This window comes from Tursiops truncatus, chromosome 16 (assembly GCF_011762595.2).
Source record: "Tursiops truncatus isolate mTurTru1 chromosome 16, mTurTru1.mat.Y, whole genome shotgun sequence".
In the NCBI taxonomy this organism is placed as follows: Eukaryota; Metazoa; Chordata; class Mammalia; order Artiodactyla; family Delphinidae; genus Tursiops; species Tursiops truncatus.
In genome coordinates, this window is record NC_047049.1 from 42753406 (window position 1) to 42769459 (window position 16054).

At 38.0% G+C, this 16054-nt stretch overlaps 1 long non-coding RNA gene across 1 annotated transcript in view; it reads left to right on the forward strand.

Moving 5' to 3' along the window:
* LOC109550123 (uncharacterized) overlaps positions 1 to 16054 on the forward strand; it is a 592312-nt gene that overhangs the window by 412328 nt on the left and 163930 nt on the right. The window contains exon 8 of the long non-coding RNA XR_012326525.1: positions 2191 to 3324. This is a non-coding gene — a long non-coding RNA (uncharacterized lncRNA). The remainder of the gene's footprint in view (positions 1 to 2190; positions 3325 to 16054) is intronic.

Sequence of the window (16054 nt, forward strand, 5' to 3'; positions counted from 1 at the left end):
ATCTATGATCTATGATTATAATGACTAGGTATAATTATCAAAAATAATTTAACTTGTATATTTTTACATTCAAGTAATCTTAAAGTGGATCATAAATTAATTAACTGTAATATGACATTTTAAAAATAATATAACTTCAATTGAAATATTATAGAAATAATTATAGATCCACATGCAGATGTAAGAAATAATACAGATAAAGCCTGTATACCCTTTTCTCAGTTTTTCCCAATAGCAACGGTTTATAAAATGACAGCACAATTAGGATATTGAGATTGATTCAATCCACTGATCTTATTCGGATTTCCCCAGTTTTACTTGTACTCATTTATGTGTGTGTCTTTACTTTGATAAAATTGTATTAAATATGTAGGTTCATGTAACCACCACTGCCATCACAATACAGAATCAAGGTAACAGAATTCCATCACCACATGTATCCCTTAGGTGGACATTTTAAAACAACATCCCTTCCCCTCTACTCTACTACCACTTCACTCCACCCTTATCCTTAATCTGTTTTTCATTTGTAAAACTTTGTCTAGATACTCTAATTTTGAGGAAACATTTTTAAGATTTTTTAAATTGAAGTCTAGTTGATTTACAATATTGTGTTTTCAGGTGTACAGTACAGTGATTCAGTTTTATATATATAAATATATATAGTTATGTTTTATATATATATATTCCTTTTCAGATTATTTTCTCTTACAGATTATTAAAAATATTGAGTATAGTTCACTGTGCTACACAGTAGGTCCTTGTTAGTTATTTATTTTATATATAGAGTGTGTATATGTTAATCCCAACTTCCTAATTTATCCCTCCCCCCACCCTCTTTCCCCTTTGGTGACCGTAAGTTTGTTTTCTATATCTGTGAGTCTCTTTCTGTTTTGTAAATAAGTTCATTTGTATCATTTTTTAGATTTCATGTATAAGTGACACCATATGGTATTTGTCTTTCTCTGTCTCGCTTACTTCACTTAGTATGATAATCACTAGGTCTATCCATGTTGCTGCAAATGGCTTCACTAATACTGCTCAATATTATTTTTTTTTTTTTTTTTCTTTGTGGTACGCCTCACGCCTCTCACTGTTGTGACCTCTCCCGTTGCGGAGCACAGGCTCCGGACGCGCAGGCTCAGCGGCCATGGCTCACGGGCCTAGCCGCTCCGCGGCATGTGGGATCTTCCCGGACCAGGGCACAAACCTGTGTCCCCTGCATCGGCAGGTGGACTCTCAACCACTGCACCACCAGGGAAGCCCCTGATCAATATTATGAAGTGAAGAAAATAATCATGCCTACCTTTAAGGTCATTACCCACCCCCCCGTGAAAAAAAAATTAAAAACCATAGTAAATCATACTTATGGTTTTGAATATTATTACCCATGCTATATCCATCCTTTAGTAGCCATGGCTCTCTAGGTGTTACCAAACCAAACTTGGGTCTGTTTGCCCGAGCGCAGTGAAGCCAATCTACTGACACAGGGTTGTGGGGAAGGAAAGTGCAGCATTTATTGCAGGGCACCAAGCAAAGAGTCCAGGGCAGCCAGTGCTTTAAAGACCCGAACTCCCCGAAGGCTTTCAGGGAAAGGTTTTTAAAGACAGGTTGAGGGAGGGGAGTGTGGGGTATGTGATCAGTTCATGGACATTCTTCTGATTTGTTGGTGGTGAGGTTATCAGGAATCAACATCATCAAGCTTCTGGTTCCAGCCAGTCTGGGGTCTCCGTGCTTATAGGCAAACTCATTTGGAGGAAGTTAACTTCTTCCACCTGGTGGGGGTTTACGTACCTGCAAAACAGCTTAAAGGACATGACTCAGAATATTACCTATAGCCCTCGAGGAGGAACTAAATGTCCTTGACTTTGTTTAAAGGCTAAACTATTACTCATTTGTCTTGCTTGACTGTTTTCCTTTCTGCATTTTCTCACTTCTCTGATTAAATTGATTCCTTGACTACATTTTTCTACAGACAAAAGGCAGTGGAGGATATGGTGGGGTGGGGGGGAGGGCGGGGAGAGGAGTCCTGCTCTGGGCAGGCCCCATTGGGTCCTGCTCCGTTACATAGAGGTGTCTGCGTTATCCTAACACAGTAAAAATACAAATGGCCTGTAGAATACTGGTGACTTGTTTTTCTTTCTTTCTCTCTCTCCTTCTTTCTTCTTTTTTTTTTCCCCTCTGGAACAGGGAAACCGTTTCAGCCAGACCACTTAAGGCCCTGTTCTGGGAAGATAAGCAGGCCCTCTGTGTGGGTAATCTCCCAGGTGTCTCTCATCAGTGGACTCCCGGTACTACCTGTGATGGCCAGGCAAAGGAGTTTACGCGAGATTTAGGAATTCGCAGCTCTGTTTAGGAGCGGGATGGATCCTGGCAGCCCGGCGTGTCTCGGAGAAGCCCCCACCTGTGGCCAGTTTATTCTGACGTGGCTAGAGCACGGGGATCTCTCCGCAGAAGCCTTGATGCTGAGTCAGCGTCGTTTGCGCAAGCGCAGCGTCTTTGGCGTCGACGCACCTGCTTTTCATTAGCACCTCTCCGCCTGTTATATACTGCCTGGTAGCACCCACCAGTCAGTCTTTCTGGGCGAGCAGTTCTGTGCAGTGCGTCGTGGCAGCCGTTAGACCGCATGTGGCCCTGCTGTCCTTATGGAACTTGGGGCCTGTCTGACAATCTTGATTCGCAGCTGTCTCCCATCTCTTGCAGCCCTGGTCAGGCCTCTAATGGCTTCGGAAATCCTGCGAATTCTGGCTTGAGGGGAATTAGCAACTCTGTCCTGGGTTGGACGCGGACAGCCGGTGTGTCGCCCTGAAGTCCCCACCTGTGGCCCCAGCCTACCCCTACACTCCTGGACCTGGGACTGTTCCCGAGGAGCCTGGAAGCAGAGTGACACAGCACGCGCCGGTGGAGTTCGCTCTGCTCACCGAACCTCAGGCACCAGGACCTTTAGCTCTGCATGGACATGGGCTGCCCACACCCAGCAGGCCATCTTCCTGGGCCAGCGGTTCCCCGGACAGCATGCCTGGTACAGGACAGTGAAGGTCTTTTGAGCCAGACCAATTTGGCCCTCTTTTGGGAAGATATACCGGCCGTCTGCGGGACCCAGGTCTCCCAGGTGTCTCTCATTAGCGGACTCCCCTGCACGGCCCAGTACGAGGGTAAGGAATTCCGGTGAGAGCTGGCTTCAGGGGAATTAGCAACTCTGTTTTGGAACGGGAAGGACCCTGGTAGCCCGATCTGCCCCCCGGAAATCTCCACTTGTGCCCTATTGCTACATGGTCCAGGCCCAGAGACGGATCCCGGGAGCCTGGATGCTGAGTCAGCAAGGTACGTGCATGCGCATTTCGCTCCTGTGCACCTGCGCCGGTTGTCGTGCTCTCTAGGCTTGTTGGGTAATCTGCCCGCCTTTGCCCAGCAGGCCGTCTTTCTGAGGCTAACGCTCTGCTCCGCACCCACCCCCCACCCCGCAGTACGACACTGATGAGGTTTGAACGGTGGTAATCCTCAGCCCTCGTATGGTGCGTCTGTCCTTATGGGACTTGGGCTGATTTAACAGAAAAAAAAAAAAAAGAAAAGAAACTTTATTTCTTAGAGCAGTTTTAGCTTCACAGTGAAATTGAGTGGAAAATAGAGTTCTATATGCCCTTTACCTCCGCAGAAGCACAACCTCTCCCACTGTTTTTTTTTTTTACAATTATACAAAGGTGGAAATTTGCATAGAAATCCTGAGAAACGCAAAAATTATTGCATCATTAGAAGAAATATCAGACTATAAAAATCCAATGAAATTCTGTGATGACTAAGTTGAACAGAGGAAAATGAAATAGAAAAGAAATAAGAGCAAGACACTAAAGTACTATTTATTTTTTAAGTTTATTTTTTATTGAAATATAGTTGATTTACAATGTTGTGTTAGTTTCTGGTGTACAGCAAAGTGATTCAGTTATACACATATATGTATTCTTTTTCATATTCTTTTCCATTATGGTTTATCACAGAATACTGAATATAGTTCCCTGTGCTATACAGTAGGATGTAGGTGTTCATCCAAACTATATAAAATAGTTTGCATCTGCTAATCCCAAACTCCCAATCCATCCCTCCCCCACCTACACCCCGCCTTGGCAGCCATGAGTCTGTTCTCTATGTCTGAAGACACTAAAGGACTATAAATAGAAGTACTGGATGCAAACAATTTAAAGCAAAGTGGAAAAATATAAAATAGGAAAAATATGTTCCTATTATGAGCACTAATGAATTTGGTTAAGCTTTTCCAGCAGCAAGTACCTTTCTTTTCATTTGCTTAATCATGTCCCACATAGTCAAAAGGCGATAGTTCCAAAACTGATCTTTTTTAACACCTCCAACAAGCTATGGGTACACGTTTTGACTAAATATCCTTTGGTAGATATTTTCAGGTTGCAGTATTTAGTCGAAGATAACATGTTGCTCTAAAGAGTTTGATCATTGGGTGGTTTGATCATGAGATTTTTCATTTTTTAATGCAAATGAATAATATATTTTAGCATTTTATTAATAAGAACATTGAGAATAGTTTTAGTATTCAGAGACAGATTTCCAATAATTCCATAAAATGTATCAAATTATAATCTGTAAATCTGTAGATAATGAATCTGCAGATAAATTTATAGCTAGTTTAATATCAAATGTGTGACTAGAGCCCTAAACTGAGTGTTGTTCCTTTGGTTAACTGTGTCCTTGTAGAGTTGCAGTCTTTACAGATGTTATGGAATAAAAATACTATTTCTTATACTATTAATTTAGAAGAAATGATGAAAGTTTGGAGTCTAAACACTACCATTTTTTTTCAGTTGAAATGAGAAAATGTCAATCAATTTCTATTTAAAATTAAGTAGATGGAAACTGATTTTTGGCTCACTGCTTTATGCTAAAAGGACCCACTTAGTTGTAACTAATTACAGATACTGTTAGATATACAAGTGTGTTTAAATCTATCCTTTACACTTCTTTTAATTCCTATATTAGACAGAATTGGCAGTGTTATGCAGAAGTAAGAAACCGCTCCAAATATCTCAGTGGCTTGACATAAGTTTTTTTCTTGCTAATTCTGCATGTCCAACGTGAGCCAGCAGGGGGATCTGCTCACCTCCATGTTAACAGGCAAAAAGGTGTCAGCATCACCAAAGCAAGATCAGATGCACAGGATGGCACCAGACAGGGGTACACAGCTGAGTGCAATCTAGGTGCTCTGAGACTAATGAAAGAGTCAAATCAGGTGTGTAAAATGATTAATGCAGTTGAATTTGGACTAAAAGGTGGGTTAAGTCAGAGAAGAAGGGTTGATATTGGGTAATCAGAATAAGACAGGACTTATTGGACTATCTGGGACACTGGAACAGGTGGGGTGTAGTCATCTGGTTGATGTTGACAGAAGGAAAGTAGGCAAACAACGCCACACTAAGCCTGACGGTAAATTGTACAGCTCCCAAAGGGCAGCTCATGCAATTGAAGGCTTGCTGTTCAAATGGTGTATTTGAAAGGGGTACTTAGTAACCAACCAGTACATAACACTCAGGGTGGGATGTTTTACCTTTGTCAGGATATAGTCATTAGAGGAAAAGATGTGCTTTTTTTTGGGTTTGTTTGTTATTGAGCTCATCAAATTTGACTCAAGCAGCAGAACCACTGCCTTAGAGTGAATAAGGAACTTCCATGGGAGGTGACTAGGAGTTGAATTTCTCAAATTATTGGGGATGTGCTCATGGAAATGGCATTTGTTTGGATCTAAAACACTAGATAAAATTGAGAGACTTAGTAAGGTGAGGTGGGGTTGAGGGAATACATTTATCTTATAGAAGGAACATTTTGTTAATGTTTGAATTGAACTGTTGATGTTGATACTTAAAACAATTGAGAGACATCTCTGATAAACTGGATCAAAGTAATTATTACAGTCAAGGTGAGACACTATGCAGTCCATCTTTTTGAATTCTAAGTTTTTTTCCTCTTTGGTTTGTCTTATTACATATAAAAGTGAATAAAGAACTTTGTTTTATATAAATATTATATGGCATTATATAAAAACATTGAGCGTGTAAGGTGGTGGCTTATTGTTTTTCCAACTTTCTATGCTTAAACCTGTGTAACTACTAATTTTTTCAAACCATGTGATAGTTAATCAATTGGAAGCAGAAGAGAGGATAGCAGAACCCATTGGAGAACATTCACTTTCTCTTGCGAGCAGTAGAACACAACTTGCACTTACACAACTTGCACTTAACGATAGTGATGGAAACAGCACCATTATTGCCCTTTTGCTATTTGTAAAATGAAGGCTTTAATTATTAAATCTTTTAAATATCCTGCTCTGAGCGTACTCCTTCCCACAAAACAGGAAATGTTTGGTTCGTAAGAACTGCATCTTTATCATGGTATTATTACATCTGTGGCTTTTAGCATAAGGATTTCTTAATGAGGCTCTTTCATTGTGTAAACTTTTATTTTAAAATTGGACTACGCTAATGTGATCACTTGGTCTGGTTTTAAATTTTAACTTTTTCATTCAGTAACTTTTCATAGTACTGATACATACTGAATTTTCTCCATATCTTTTCAGAGCACAGTTTCTTTGGTGTGCATCATTAATAAATTGGCTTTTCAGTAATGGGTAGAAAATATTTAATTTTGCTCCATTTCATGTTTCTAATAATTATTTAAGATTGTTGTGTCAGGTTGGAATGTTTCAAAATTGGCATAATCACAAGATTATATCATTAAAGAATTTTTAGTATCTATCTGTACATCCTTGAAAAGAAGACTTCATTATGTTGACACATTAGGTATTTTGTACATCATCATTTTATATATATATCACATTCCATGATATGTTTTTAAATACAATATCATATTTCCTTACCTATATTAAGCTGCTTTAAAAGTTTTATTGGTAATGTTTTAACAGATCTTTAACTCTATTATTTTATTATCAAGCATGGAGTATAAATCTTTTTCATAGTTATTTAAGCATTTAATAAAATGCAACAAACCTCCACATCTATAACTAAGAGGTTTTTTGGGAAAGCTAGTGTTACGTGAGATGACTTGCACCTGTGCTATCAATCGGGAACGTTCCTTGTTTAACTCTAGAGACTAGAGAAGCAGATGATTACATGACCCAGAGACACCACTGCAGGCCCATTTACCACCTCCATCCAGACAAATGATTACAGGCTTCATCAAGCTTTTAAGGAACTCCAGAGAAAAGTTTCAAAATCATGGTCCTTGATGCATGAAAACCCTGAATATTTTCAGCACATATATTTCAGTTTTGTAGAGAATATTAATGTGATGGTAAGAAGAATTGTAAATTGGCAGTAAAATGAAGTTATTTCCAACAATTTTAATTTAAATTGGAGTCTGTGGTGTTGTAGGTGTTTTACTTTTTTTTTTCATGGTTATGACTAGTATTGTCTCACCACTTAGAACAGAAATTGGAATATGAGGAGAAGCATATGGGGAGGGTAAGAAGGTAATGGATTTGAAGGAGATGGGCATAGCTGTTAAACTGGATTCATCTGGAGTTCCATTATATGTGGTGCTTCCATCTTCCCTCCTTCTCTGTCTATCATCTATACATTGTTAGGAATCAACTTCATGGCAACCCTTCCAGGAAGCCTTCCATGACCTTCAAGAGTGGGTTAGGGTTTGTGATTATATAAAACCATAAACATTTTGTATTTCCCCCATCCTACATAGCTCTTAACACTCAGAGTATTGTATTATAATTTCTAGCTTTCCAGATGTATGCTTCCTTAGACAGAAATTTTATCTGACTCACTAGCACTAACTTCATGGTGGTTGTGTAATAATTGATCAATGAATGAATGGTTATCACTCAGCTTGGAAGAACTGATAGGATTGTGTGTACTGGACTGCAGTATATTTGGCTTCAAAGAAGGGTAACATTGGGGAAAAAAGGAAATATGGCTGGATATTCAAAGTCAGAACATTTGGAAAATTTTTATGCTTGCGTATTTTAGAGCGGTCAAATGTTTTCTTGACCAGATCAGGATTTGAATTCCAATTCTGGTACTTACGTGGCATCTACATCTATGTGCCGTTGGCAAGCTTCCTAACCTCTCTGGACATCAGTTTCTGTATGTGTGAAAAGTAGGCCCTTAACTTGATTTCCAGACTTTCTTTGCACATGTATCCTATTATTATATGAATAGCAACTTGGTATCAGTGACAGGGCTAGTGAGCTTCTTGAGGTGAGGGTGGGTATTGCCTTGTTTTGTCAAATGTCAATAAGCTCTAGTGGAAGCAGATAACATTGAGAACCTTCCATATTTGTGGCAAAAGGAATGTTGCTTATTCCATATTATTACCACTAGATGCAGAAATGGAAACTGATTGAGTTGCTTCACATAGATCTTAGGACTTTAGGAAGAAGAAATTCCAATATGAAATGAATTACAGACCAAGCTAAAATGGGGTTACTATTTATTATTAGATGAACCACCATTGGACAAGTAAAAGGTGAATTAGGTGTAACTGCTCCTATAACAGAGAGCCAATAAAAAGTTACTATTAAAGAACAAATATAGTCCTACCTCAGTATACCAAAATCCATGGATTCTCAAGTCTCATAATTAGCCCTCAGTATCTGTGGATCTTCATCCACACATTAATCAACTGCAGATTATAGTAATAGTATGTAATCTGCAGTTGGTTGAATCTGAGGATGCAGAACCTGTGGATACCAAGGGCCACTGTACATTATTTTCTTTCCCTCACAGTCGTCCTGGAACTGTATGGGGAAGTTACCTTCCACTCAGTCATTCAGGGAATCAGAGGATCCTTTCAAGTCAGTGCACTATTCTAGGGTATGTAGTCATCTGTTTTGATTAAAGATGGGTTGCTGTGAATTCTTGGTTTCAGTTGAGGCATGTGTGGAATGGGATGTGGTTGGGGAGAGATGAATGCAGGGAAGCCCATGTGCAATGTTTTAAAGTCAAGGCCTGGAAATGGCACATTTTCTTGTTACATTCCACACTTAGAAGCAAGGGGATTTGGAGGATGTAGTTGGTCCCCAGCTATGTTTCCAGGAAGAAGGGGAGAATAGACTTTGATGGATAATTTAAAATCTCTACCAGTTTTATGACTTTCAGTAATTAGAAGAGAATGGTCGAATGCATCAAAGATGCAATTTGAATCATCATTGATTTTTAAAAACTTAAACATATCCATCATCAAATTACAAATGCATAATTCCATGGCTAAATATTTTTATAGCATACTCATACAGTAGAATGCTATGTAGCTCTTAAAATGCTTTTGTAAAAGAATAGTTAATACAATTGCAATGAGTACACCATATGTAGTTAATTTAAACTAACAAGATAAGGAAAAAGCTATATAATAAAATAATTTTTATAAAAACATTGTTTGGATAGGTAAAGATTAGAAAAATGAAGTTCAGTGTTATCTTTTTTTGAGGCTTAAACATTTAATTTTGCATACTGTTTAAAGTCATCTAAAATTATTTTTCAGATATTTTGTTAGTCTATGATTTAAGACATGGCGACTGTCTTAACCCTAAAGCAGCAGAGTGTGTCATTTCTCTTCTTGCTTTTATGAATTTGTCGAGAAATAACCTTGTTTTCATCCGCTAGTCAGATCTAGTTTGTTGGATGGAGCACAAAGTATGGAAACAGAAGATCTCGTTTTGAATCTTGACTCTCATACTTGATACACATGTTCTTGGAAAAATCCTTTAACGTGACTGATTGCCCATTTTCATGTCAGGTCAATTCAATGGGGCTAAAAGTACGCACCATATGGAGTTGTTAAGAGCAGTAAGTAAGATAACAGGTGTGAAAGAATTTTATAAATGGTTAATCTGTGTTAGGTATTGGTACTAATACTGCTAGAAATTAAATTGATGTAGCAAATATTTAAATGGCAAGTGACTGAATTTGGCTCATTCATATTGGCTCACATGCCCTAATTAATTATAATAAGGCAATAAATAGTTATTTTTATAGATTCAAATAACTATTAGATAACTTGTTTAACCAGGCTGGTGGTGGGACCATTTAAAGTTCTTCTAGTAACACTGTTGTGTCCAACTTCCAAAGAAATGGCTAGTGGTCCTAAAGTTCACTTTTAAAACAAACTAACAGTATTCTGATAAAGCTTTTCTATGTATAATTTTAAGGTAAGCTTTTAAAAAAGTTTATAAATAACCTGACAACAAAGTACAATGATGCAAATCATTTAGCCCTCCTGGAAAATCCATAACAGCATCATGTGTTTAATTGTAACTCACATGTAATGCATTGCACAGATCTGAAGTATGAAATTTGATAAGATTTACAAATGCATAGAACCATGTAGCCCACATCTTATAAAGATACAGAATATTTCCATTTTCATTACTTCAGAAAGTTCCCCTGTGCCTTCCTCCAGTCAACATCCCCATATGCAGCCACTGTGATTATTCTTGTTATAATAGGTGATTTTTACTTATTTGAACTTCATAAAAATGGAATCATACTATATGTACTTTTTTGTGTCTACCTTCTGTGTAACAATGTTTTGATGATTCATCAATATAGTTTTATAAACCTACTTATTCATGATTATTTTTCGTAGAGTTTATCATATTTGTGCCTGTTTTTTTTCCATTTATATATCCATGTTTTCTAAACTTTCTCCATTGAACATATATTTGAGTAATAAGCAAAATTCAATAAACATATTAATAGGTGAGAATTTTGTAATGACCCAGGAGAAGTTAAATTTACCCACACTCAACTTCAGCTGTTGACTCTGATAGAATTAGTGATCTATTTGGTCAGTAGCCAAGTAGAGTTATGAAAGAAAATAACCCAGAAAACTTGGCATGTAGAAAGGAATGGTAATTGTGACTTATGGTCCTCTTTCAATGATACAAGAGCTGTTCTCACAGTAAAGCAAATGCATATTGTAACATTTTTGTATAAAGTCTTATCACAAAGCTCATAAAAGCACATAAATGTCTTACTTCCCCAAATCAGTGAAGCAAAATGTCTGAAATGAGTGCAGCATTTAAAAGATAAGCCCTTTTTTCTTATCTAAATGGTTCAGTTGGTTAAAAAAAAAAAACTCAGCGATTCATTATTTATCTGCCCTGAGTTTGATTCCAGATTAGTTTTGGTCACAACCAAATTAAACAAGGGAGCAAACTTTTCATCGTGGGAATTGCTCACCTTTCTTCGATAATGGGATGTTTTACTTTTAGAGGCCATTTTTCTACATGATTATGACAAGTAGCCATTTTAACTCCTATTTTTATGTTTTAATTAATCAAGTTGAGTTCACTTTCATTTATAAACCAAAATTAAAGAGATTTAAAAAAAAAAAGGAAGCCTTGATGTTATCATCAGTACTCTCATCTTTTATTGCCAGGTTGTGATATGTCCATTACGGATGTATGTAGAAACACATATGTCGGTCACCTTGTAAATAAGATAATCTGAACTGCAACTCAGTTACTTATTGGCCCTTCTGTCATTAAAGGAAACTGTCCTTTAACCTCTGGGTATAACCGGAAGGTTTGTCGTGGATTCTATCTTGCCCATGTAGTCCCTGGAATGTCCTCATGGTGCACTGTCATTGGGCATTAGCTGTGGGTCACCTCTAGTAGCACTGATCACCACCCAGAGATGGGAGTCATTGCTTACTACTTTTGGCAAGTGGCTATTCTTTGCCAGATCCAGGAGATAGGATGGGCCAGCCTTTCTTATAGTTTTGGCTCCTAATTGCTTTACTCTCCCAGCCTGACTTTTGGGATGCCACTAAATCTTAGTTTTAGACTTGTCTCAGTATCTGCACAAATTTGCTATATGGCTTACCTTTTGGGAAACTGAGTAACTGCATATGTATTTTAACATCATAGAAGTGTTATTAATGGCAATGCACATGGTGAGGGCTGTGAAGGATATGGGAAGCCTCTCATGTTTATGCACACTTTTCAGTTGGGTGTTCAGAAAGAAAACATAGCACAGAACATACTCCAGAATTACTGGTCATATCGAGAGAGATAATGGGCCTCTTTATCATTATTCTTCAGTCATAGACAAACTGCATGATATGCAAGAAATTTCAGAACTGCCTTATGATATTCAAATAATTTGGAATAACTGCAATTACATGTAAAAAACACTGCTTGAGACAAATAGCTTTAATACTGTACTTTGCAGTTAACATTACTTACATAACTATGAACTAAATGGTTTACTAATACCAGGATAGACATATGAACAATCAATGCTGGCCTAGGAAAAAATAGTTCATTTTTCCAGAACTTGCTGAAATTTCTTGTGAGGGCAGGTATTTTGTTACATAATGCTTGCTTGATCGTCCTCCTATTCTACTCCAGGAAAAAAGGTAAAATGGGTATATATGCAATGAAAATTGCAGTTGGCAATTTGGAGACAGTTTTGTTATCTTGAAACTCAAGTTTATATCTCCATTACCACATATTTCTGTTTGGGGTTTAAAGACAAATTTTTCTCAAATGTGTGAAACATTAAGGACCTGCAAATATATTAGAAATAAAAATAAGTTAGGGTCTTAAATTTGCTTCTGAAAATAGTTTACATCTTCTGCAAGCAGTGTACAAACCTTTGGGGAATGCATCGGTGAAACTGTAACATCACTATGTTAGTTAGGGGTCTCCAGAAACAGAACCAATAGGAGATCTGTATCTATATCTCTATACCTGTATCTCTCTATTTCTCTCTCTCTATCCCCCCCCAATAAATATCATATATATGGATTTATTATAAAGAATTGACTTGTGGTAATGGAGGTGGAAAAGTCTCAAGGACTGCAGGATGAATCAGCAAGTTGGAGACCTAGGAGAGCTGTTAGTTTAGTTCCAGTCCAAGCCTGAAGGCATGAGAACCAGGAGAGTCAATGGTGTTGTTCCTGCTCGAAGACTGGCAGGCTTGAGACCCAGGAACAGCCAGTGTTTCAGTTCAAATTCGACGGCAGGAAAAAAGTTGATGTCCCGGTTTGCAAGCAATCAAGTAAAAGGTATTTGTTGTTACCTGGGGGAGGTTGAGCCTTTTTATTCTCTTCAGGCCTTCAACTGACTGAGGCTCACCCACCTTAGTGGGGGAGGCAGTATGCATTACTCAGACTTCCAATTTAAATATTAACCGTATCCAAAAATACCCCCACAGAAACATCCAGAATAATCTTGACCAAATATCTGGGGACCCCATGGCCCAGTCAGGTCGATACACAAAATTAATCAGCATAATCACCATCAACGTTTGGTTCAGGAGGTAAAGAAGAGATACTAGAGGAAAAGAATTCTTAAGAACTTAGTGCCAACATAATCAGCAGCAACAGGAAACAATACAGGCAGAACTGATATATTTCACTTATTCCACTCACCGTGGTTGGACGTGAGCTTTGACTTAGCTTTGCAAATGTGCAGTTTAGGGGCTGCAGAAGCCATTAGCTGGTGATTGTGCTGAGGTTTTCTTCTTTTCTCTTTAGTGCTAAACTTTAAAAAATCTAACCTGTTATATTTTAAGACAGTCAATTGTATTATAATGGTAACAGTATAGTATAGCCTATAGTCAAATATTATTTCACAATTTTGAATATAAATTAAGATATACAGTTGATCCTTGAACAACAGGGGTTTGTGTGGGTCCACTTACATGCTGATGTTTTTAAAATAAATATTTTGGAGTTTTGTGACAATTTGAAAATACAGATGAACTATGTAGCCTAGAAATATCAAAAAAAATTAAGAAAATGGTATGTTATGAGTACATAAAATATATGTAGTTACTAGTCTATTATTTACTGCCATGAAATACACACAAATTTATTATAAAAAGTTAAAATTTATTAAAATTTACACACACACTTACAGACCATACATGACATCATTTGCAGTTGAGAAATGTAAACAAATGTAAAGATGAAATATTATAACTGCATAAAATTTACTGTAGTACACACTGTGCTACTGTAATAATATTTTAGCCACCTCCTGTTGCTGCTGTGGTGAGCTCAAATGTTGCAGGTATTCACTTAAATGCCATGTGATGCTGATTTTCTCTGCCTGAGCAGTTTCTCTCTGGAGTAAATTGTGTATCCCAGTATAAAGTGATCTCTTGCAGTTCTCATGTATTTTCCATCATGTTTAGTGCAATACCATAAACCTACTAACACCGTGGGACCCATACAAAGTGCCAGTAGTGATGCTAAAAGTGCTTCCAAGAAGCAGAGAAAAGTCATGATGTTACAAGAAATTGAATTGCTTGATACGTACCACAGATTGAGATCTACAGCTACAGCTGCCCGCCATTTCAACAGAAATGAATCCAGCATAAGGACCATGTTTAGAATGCAGCTTAGCTTTTATGTGGGTGTAGGAATGCTATAAGAAAGGCATACCTATAGACTCTAATATGATTCAAGAAAAAGTGAAGTCATTATATAGCAACTTGAAGCAAAAGAAGGTGAAGGGTCTAAAGCTGGAGAATTCAATGCAAGCGAAGGGTGGTTTGATAATTTTAGAAAGAGGTTTGGCTTAAAAAATGTCAAGGTAGCAAGAGAAGCAGCTTCTGCAGACCAGGAGGCAGAAGACGAGTTCCCAGATGCCATTAAGAAAATCACTGAGAAAGAATATCTGCCTGAACATGTTTTTAATGCAGATGAAAGTACCCTTTTCTGGAAGAAGAAAAATGCCACAAAGGACATTTATTTAGTAAGGAAGAGAAGCGAGTACCAGGATTTAAGGCAGGCAGGAAGGATAGGCTAACTCTGCTCTTTCATGTGAATGCAGTAGGGTTTATGGTCAGGACTGCCCTTATATAAAGCTGCTAACCCCTGAGCCTTGAAGGGAAAAGAAACACCAGCTGCTAGTCTTTTGATTGTGCAAGAAGGCCTGGACGAGGAGAACCCTTTTTTTCTGAATTGGTTCCATCAATGCTTTGTTCCTGAAGTCAGGAATTACCATGCCAGTAAGGGACTGCCTTTTAAAGTTTTTTGGGTTTTTTTGTTTTTTTGATATTAGACAATGCCCCTGGCCACCCAGAACCTCATGAGTTCAACACTGAAGGTATTGAAGTGATCTATTTGCTCCCAAACACAATGTCTCTAATTCAGCCTCTAGGTCAGGCGGTCATAAGAACCTTTAAGGCTTATTACACACAATACTCTAGGGAAAGGATTGTAAACGCTATGGAAGAGAACCCCGGTAGAGAGGACATCATGAAAGTCTGGAAGGATTACATCATTGAAGATGCCATTGTTATAAAAAAAAAAAAAACCTGTGAAAGTTATGGAGCCCTAAACAAGTTATCAAGCCTGCTGGAAAAAAAACTGTGTCCAGAGGTTGTGCACAACTTCACAGGATTTACAACAGAGCCAATCAAGGAAATCATGAAAGAGATTGTGGATATGGCAAAAAGGGGTGAGTGTGTGTGAAAGGTTTCAAGGTATAGATCTTGGATAGATTCAAGAGCTAATAGGAGTTAACAGAGGATGACTTGGTGGAGATGAGTGCTTCCAAACCAGTGCTAGATGATGAGGAAGAAGACGTAAAAGAAACAGTACCGGAAAACAAATTGGCATTAGGCAATCTGGCAGAAGGGTTCTGATTATTCAGGACTGCTTTTGACTTCTTTTATGACATGGACTCTTCTATGATACAGGCACTGAAACTAAAGGAAATGGTGGAAGAAGGATTGGTACCATATGGAAACATTTTTAGAGAAATGAAAAAGCAACAAAGGCAGTGAAATATAGTATGGATGTGTTTCTATAAAGTCATACGGAGCATGCCTGCCTCTCCTACCTCTCTTTCCACCTTGTCCACCTCTTCTGCCTCTGCCACCCCTGAGACAGCAAGACCAGCCTCTCCTTTTCCTCCTCAGCCTACTCAACATGAAGATAAAAACTTTTATGATGATCCCCTTAATGAATCATAACTAATTATAATGCATACAGTCAATAAACTTGTCTGTATGGCAAGAACCGTATGAGATGTTTTATGTCATCA